Source organism: Taudactylus pleione, unplaced genomic scaffold, assembly GCF_031769625.1.
Source record: "Taudactylus pleione unplaced genomic scaffold, aTauple2 ptg000236l, whole genome shotgun sequence".
NCBI lineage: Eukaryota > Metazoa > Chordata > Amphibia > Anura > Myobatrachidae > Taudactylus > Taudactylus pleione.
Genome location: NW_028284638.1, coordinates 4,556,690 through 4,562,689, shown reverse-complemented (window position 1 = coordinate 4,562,689; position 6,000 = coordinate 4,556,690). Strand labels below are relative to the sequence as shown.

At 48.5% G+C, this 6,000-nt stretch overlaps 1 protein-coding gene across 2 annotated transcripts in view; it reads left to right on the top strand.

Moving 5' to 3' along the window:
- The first annotated feature begins 2,648 nt into the window (after positions 1-2,648).
- AIMP1 (aminoacyl tRNA synthetase complex interacting multifunctional protein 1) overlaps positions 2,649-6,000 on the top strand; it is an 82,412-nt gene continuing 79,060 nt past the window's right edge. For both annotated transcript variants that reach the window (XM_088479461.1, XM_088479460.1), the window contains exon 1: positions 2,649-2,759. The gene's annotated coding sequence lies outside the window, so the exon portion shown is untranslated. The remainder of the gene's footprint in view (positions 2,760-6,000) is intronic.

Sequence of the window (6,000 nt, the reverse complement as noted above, 5' to 3'; positions counted from 1 at the left end):
TGGGTCTCGTACGAAAGGGGGCGTGCTGTCGATGGTGAGTGACAGCACACCCCCTTTGGTGGGCGTGCAGGGGGCATGGCTGCCCAGACGGAGGCGTTCCCACGGGAACGCCTACCATCTGTCGCCGGCCCCACTGACATAACAAGTGATGTCAGTGGGAGTGCCTTCGGCTCTGATAGAGACGAAAGCACTCCAGGGCTTGCGGCAACGAGACCCTACCACAAGGGTCTCGTCGCAAACCCAATGGTCTTGACCATCGCGACCATCTTCCTGGCCGCTCGCTATAGCTGTGGGTGGTCACCCACAGCTATACGAGCAGCCAGGAGGCTGCTCTAAAAATTAAGAAGGACTGTCCTGATTCAGAGCGAGCGCTCTGTCAAAGCGTCCGGCTCTGAATCAGGGCCAGAGTTCCTATCCGGATCAGACCCAGAATTTAGCCGGCGCCCGACTCGGGATATTCCCGAGTCAGCGCTGCTCACACCGCAGTCGGGTCTGCATAGACCCGGCATTCCCGGCGTGAAAGTGGACGCTTGGAGATGACGGCTCTATAGCAGTGCATCTCTAACAGTGCATGTTTTCCAGATCTCCTAGTTGGTGCACCGGTTATTTATTACTGGCTGATACATGTTAAAAGACCCACAGGTGGTGCTAATTATTTCATGTCTGATACTGAGAAGAACATGCAGCACTAGTAACATTCTATTATATTAAGCTGGGCATCCACTACACAATTTTCTGTCAGATATCTGTCCAATCTGGCTGGTTGGAATGAAAACCTGGTAATGTTTGGCAATGTTTGGGATCATATGGTTTTGAACACTGAAAAAAGGACAAAAAAAATTGTTCAAATTGGTTACATTTGTGTGTTGTAACCAATTTGTCTGAACAACCATTTTTGGCTATTTTCCAGTGTTTGTGAGCAAATGGACGATTGTCATTTGCTCCCATATATTACCAGGATTTCATTCCAACCAGCCAGATTGGACAGATATCTGACAGAAAATTGTATAGTGGATGGCCTGCTTTACTATTTCTATTGTGGCCATGGTGTGGGCTGGGGAGGGGTGTTTCCAGGCAGACGGAAACCCCCCTGCATTTGCCTATGCCCACTCCACCCCTTTAAACTAACAAGGCTTTTTAATATCTTAAAAGCGATTCAAACGAGAAAGACAAGACTATACAAAATAGTTATTCTTCACAGGGATTGAAAGACTCCTGGTAGAGTCACCTTTTAATTGCTAATATCTAACCTTACTACTATCTACTTTATTTAAAAAATATTTTTCAACGTAAGAGTCATAACTTATATATCCAATTTTAAATGAAGCAATATTTAGGGCTGGATTCAATTAAGTGCGTATCAGACGATTTTATCGCCGGCGATAAAATCGTCCGATTTCGCCTAAATCGGCCAATTTTCGCAAAACAACCAGGCGAAAACGGGTAGGTCGAAACAAAAAGTCAGGACATGCAGGAAATTGCATCTATACCCCCAAAAATGGTTGACGTATACCGGAAATTATTTTAGAAGTGTGCAATTAGGCGTAATATAAGTATTTTGGGGACAAATTGCATCGATTTATGGTAATTTGTGTCTATGAAAAGGTTAAAAAATTATATAAAGTAATTTTTTTTACCAGGAAATTACTGTTCCACGTAAATTGGGGGATACGTTAAAATGGGTGCAAGTACCGTATATTTTCTTGTCGTAAAAGTGCACTTTTAAAAAACATTAAAAAAGCACCTGCTGCAACCACATGCAATGTTTAAAACACTTGACGCATCCATATAGCCCCCCGAAATACCAGACCCAATACGTTAAGCCAATTTTAATCGATTTGTTTTTTTCACCCAAAATGTTACTATTTGGCCAAATTACGAAAAATATTAGGGGTGGTGTCCAAAGGTTCTGAAAGAAATCCCCACATTTTTAGGCAAAAGTAGGGATTTTGCATTTTTTTTTCACCTGGTCTGAGATGGTGAAAACTTTTTGCCTTCTTTACACTAATTATCGCAAGTGCGATAATTTGCCATGAAATCGTCCGATTTTGTCCGTTTTGGCACCTATTTGAATCCGTCCTTTAGTTTGAAAATATAATTGGATGTTCAAAGTTGAATGAGTGCCTCATAAAACACTTTTCCTCTTTTGTTGAGTAAATGTGTATGGTGTTGGAGAAGCATCCCATATATTAAATTAGAAACTAATATTTAACCAGAAATTTTATATAGGGATTTCAACTTTGCTAATATTTTTTTCTTGTGCGACCAAGTTGTTTTATTTTTTAGACTATTTAGGGCTTTGCCAGTAGCCATTTGAGGCTCAGTGTATACCCTGATAGAAAGAGAAAATGTTCATATAATTTTCATCACAATTATTCTTCCATAAAACGTTTTTATTTGGTCTGAATTTTGCAAAACATACATTGAACCTAGTCAGGAAAAGGTGATCAGAGAAAGCTGCATAGTCTAATAATGTGCATAGCAAATAGCAACTACTCTTATAGTAATGGATCATTAATGCAGTTATAAACTACATGAAACTGAGTATCTATTGGTTTAATCTGCAGGAACAGTGCACTTCATCTGGTGCTGCTTTATGCCACTATGTGTAGTTGGGCGCATCATCAGACATCCAGTACTACTCAGTCAGGATTAATTTAGCATTGTCAGCCCTTTCCACCCGTACTGCCATCCAACCGAGCAGGAGCACGTGATCCGTGACGTCACCGGAGAGCGCCGGCCCTGCAGGAAGCGGCAAGGTAAGGGCAGAGTGTGCCGTCCAGCACTTCTTAAACTGAGTAATTAGCACAGGGTGCTGCTGCTTCCACGGGTGTCGGTGGATCTGGACCTTATGCAGATATAGAGTGTGCTGGGGGAGTGCAGTCCATATGAGGGATGAGCGGACAGTGCGGCATATGTTTGCGGATGGAAGTGAGGAGGGAGAGGCTTTAGTGTGCTGTCAATCTATATCCATGCTCACACAGCACTCAGGGTTACAGTTAGATCCCCTTCCGTAGATTGACCCTGACGTCAGCTTCCATTCGGTCACGGGCTGTAACGTGTGTGTGTGTGTGTGTGTGTGTGTGTGTGTGTGTACAAATATATATAGGCACTGAATATATACACACACAAATATATAGGCACTGAAACGTTGCCATTACCTATGCTGTGTGTGAGCTTATTTAAATCAAAATAGCAGGCATTCGCTATTTTGCGAACACATGAATTTCGGCCGCACTGACTGGTTTGCGCATGCGTATAACGATCCGTACGCATGCGCAGTTGGCCAAACATCGCTCGGAGCGAGCGAGCTGCCGCTTACGAGTGGCTCTGAATCAGGCCCTAAGACTTATCAAAACCACACAAAGGAACCCTTCCGCCCTAGACAGTCAATAATCACCTCAGGACGATGTGAGCATGGACCGCTGCACAGCTGTGAGACTCCGGTGGGCACAGTGCTGCTGGGAGGGGTAATGCTGAATGTCTTGCTGGTCCCGGCCGCTTGGCCCGTAGGGATTCTGCTACTCGCAAGAGTAGGGCACACTGCGAAAGTCACCCAGTTCCAGCTGGCCCAATAACAGCGTACCTGAGCCAGGTCCGGATAGAGCAGTAAGTTCTGGCTGCGTATCTGTCCCTGGTCTCCCTTTGATGGAGTCCGTTGCTGGAAATTGGTAGGGTCTGCAATCCTGGCTGGGTCTGGAGGTGACACATCCACTCCACATCAGTCCTGCCTCGCCGGCCAGGTACCAAGAACAAAGAACCCAGAAGCCTGGCTTTAGACCCTTTTTATCCCCCCAGTCCTGTGCAGGGATTGGGTGGATTTTGAATCCCCAGATGTAAATGTCCGTGAGCTGCTGGGACCCCTTGCTGGGCTAGTGCCTGTGTGTATAGTTTATGGCCAGCGCACATTCCTGAGGTTGGGGTTGGGCTAGGAGTGAATAACAGGCAGGAGAGAGTTCACCTGGTCCACTGGGTGCAATTTAAGAACCAAGATATTTGCCCACACATTGCAGGTTACTGAAAGGCGCCTGCAGTTGTCCCGGTAACTATTCCGTATGATCCCCGTGCAGGCAGAAAGGGGGATCATCATAGCAAGGGATCCTCACATACCTCCCCCTTCTTAAATCCGGTCCGAGGGGCTGGCTCCTGGATCGGGGCCAGTCAGGACGACCGGACACAGTGACCTCCTGGGCGTTGGGTCAGGTTCCTCCTGTCGGGACAGCCCATTGGCATGGTCCTTCCCCTTTTTGTGAGAGATAGAGAAGTTATAAGTTTGTAGGGCTAGACTCCACCGCAACAGTCTCCCGTTTCCCCCAGCAGTTTTCTGAAGCCAGCTCAGTGGGTTATGGTCAGTCAGCACTGTGAATTCTTTTCCATAAAGATATGGCTGGAGCTTCTTTAAGTCCCACACAATCGCTAAACACTCCTTCTCAACGGTGGCATAGGCCTTCTCTTGCTCCACCAGTTTCCGGGATAGGTACACGATGGGGTGGTCACCGCCATCCTCCCCCACTTGGCTTAGGATGGCACCCAGTCCAAGCTCAGAGGCATCGGTCTGAACCAAGAAACGCTTGTCAAAGTCAGGGGTGGCTAGTACTGGGAAGTTTGACAGAGCAGCCTTTAGCTGAGTAAAAGCCTGCTCACAGTCTGGGGTCCACTCTATCTGCCTGGCATGTCTCTTCTTTGTCAGGTCTGTCAGGGGTTGGGAGATGCTACTGTATTGGGGCACAAACTTCCGGTAGTAACCGGCAGTTCCCAGGAAGGCACGTACCTACTTTTGGGAAGCTGGCCTGGGCCAATTTAGAATGGCCTCTACCTTGGTGGGCTCTGGCCGCAGCTGCCCTCTTCCTACCCGGTGCCCCAGGTATTGGACCTCTGCCATTCCCATTTGGCACTTGTCAGGGCGGATGGTGAACCCTACTCGCTAAATCCTGCTTAGCACTTCTCTGACATGGGCTAGATGCGCCTCCCAGCTATTACTAAAGATAGCTATGTCATCCAGGTAGGTGTGGGCGAACTCCTGGCATCCTTCCAGCAGGTGATCTACAGTGCGCTGGAAAGTGGCCGGGGCATTCTTCATCCCAAATGGCAGCTTCGTAAACTCGAAAAGGCCACGGGGTGGTGAACGCAGAGCGCTCCTGTGCTTCCTTGGTTAGGGGTATATGCCAATACCCCTTGCTTAAATCCAAGGTGGACACATAGCGGGCCCCACCAAACCTGTCCAACAGCTCATCAATTCGGGGCATGGCGTACGCATCGGTCACAGTTACCTCATTTAGCTTCCGGTAGTCCACACAGAACCGGGTGGTACCATCCTTCTTGGGGTCCAATACCACCCCTGCCGCCCAGGGACTACGGGAAGGGACTATCACTCCGAGTCGCAGCATTTCATCTATCTCGGCCTTAACCTGTCTCAACACTACTGGGGTCATCCTGTATGAGGCCTGTCTGCAGGGCTTGGCCTCCCCAGTGTCCACATGATGTGTGGCTAGCGGGGTACAGCCTGGCAGGCAGGTGAACTGGGCCTCGTGCTCCCGGAGCACCTCCCCCATTTCCTGCTGCTGTCGGGGCTCTAGCCGGGTTCCCACATGTACAGCCTCGACCCCCTGGCTCTGTCTGGCGACCTCTAGCAGGTCCAGGAGGGGATCTAACTCTGTCTCTCCCATAGGTGGGCAGCACACCACCATTGCCTCTACGTGTCTCTCCACATATGCCTTCAGTCGGTTTATGTGGAAGATGCGCCGCTGTCGGCCTCCCCTGTCAAGGGCTACTATGTAATTGACGGGACCCTTCTCCAGGACAACGTATAGTCCCGCCCAGGTGGCCTGCAGTTTGTTCTGCCTCACTGGGATAAAGACCATCACTTTCTGCCCTGGAACCAGTTCTCGGTCTCTGGCATGCTGGTCGTACCATTCTTTCTGTCTATGTTGGGCCTGGGCTAAATGCTCTCGTGCCAGTCCCATCATCCGCTTCATCTGGGCCTGCAGTTGTTCAACGTAC